The sequence below is a fragment of the Austrofundulus limnaeus genome, unplaced genomic scaffold (genome assembly GCF_001266775.1).
Source record: "Austrofundulus limnaeus strain Quisiro unplaced genomic scaffold, Austrofundulus_limnaeus-1.0 Scaffold38, whole genome shotgun sequence".
Classification (NCBI taxonomy): domain Eukaryota; kingdom Metazoa; phylum Chordata; class Actinopteri; order Cyprinodontiformes; family Rivulidae; genus Austrofundulus; species Austrofundulus limnaeus.
Window position 1 is genome coordinate 1,491,803 of NW_013952440.1, and position 1,206 is coordinate 1,493,008.

Below are 1,206 nucleotides of genomic sequence, written 5' to 3' on the forward strand. Positions count from 1 at the left end.
CCCCCAGTACGCTGGCTGCCAGCCGCACACCCCACTGGGGGTCCGAGTAGCAGCGGGCCCCCAGATAAACCAACAGGAGGAGCAGTCCAGACCGCAGCCTGACAAATACCCAAACATACACAATCGCACCATCCCACCCTCATCCTCACCCCCACTCAATCAAAGACATACAAGGATGCCACATTCCACTCATACCCCCGATACACACTCTATAACCTCCAGGTCCAGGACATGTACCCACCCCCTAATGGAGGCAGCACACACCTGAACCCAGGAGGTAGACCCAGTGAGGATTGTTTTCTTTCTTTTGTTTTTCTTTTACATGATTTGCTGGATTGGTAATAATTTTATCTTTAAGATATAGTAAATGAAAACGGTTGTTAGAGACAATATGAAATTATGGCTAACTAAAGATTCTAAAGTCTTTCTAAATGAAATATTTTTCTTTAACCATTTGCATGTGACTAACCTGTTTGTCCATGTGGAGGCAGTGCTTATAAGGCTGAGTTCACCTGAAACTCCTCAGACTGAAGAAGTCTCTTGCAGAAGAGATGGAACGTTTCAATAAAGACAAACCYGTCCAGAGGATCTACTTGTTTTGTCTTTTTTGATTTTTCCAGCTTGATTWYTGAGCTGCATCAGGACATTTTTTCTTTATTCATCAGATTATGCACATTCTAAATGCCACGTAAAAAACTTTGAAAAACGCCATTTGTATTCCTAAAAGAATATGTCATATAACATTTCCCTTCAGACCTCAGATCCATTGAAATGGACCTCACGCAGATACAATCCTAAACCAATAAAAATGATTCTATCATTTGAATAATTCTTGTGTTACTGATTATCCAATTAAATTAAAGTAATAAATCTCAGCTTGAAATAAGTGAGTTCTGAAAATCCTACTCTTCCATGTGGTATCTTTATTTCAATCAAAAATATACATTTATGTTCGCGGTAACTTAATAAAAATGCTCTCATAGCTTTTAAGTGATAATGTTTGAAAATGTTTTGAAAATATTTTTTATTATTAAATTGTAGGACTTGGGATCTGTTAGCCAACACTAACTATTGAGTGCACTACAAGTCAAAAATACCTGCAAGCATTTCATGGCTGAATTGTAAGTTCACAATGAATTTATTTAACATTTTTCTTGTTTTAGAGTATAAAAGTCACAGACTTTCTTGAACCGAATAATAATAATA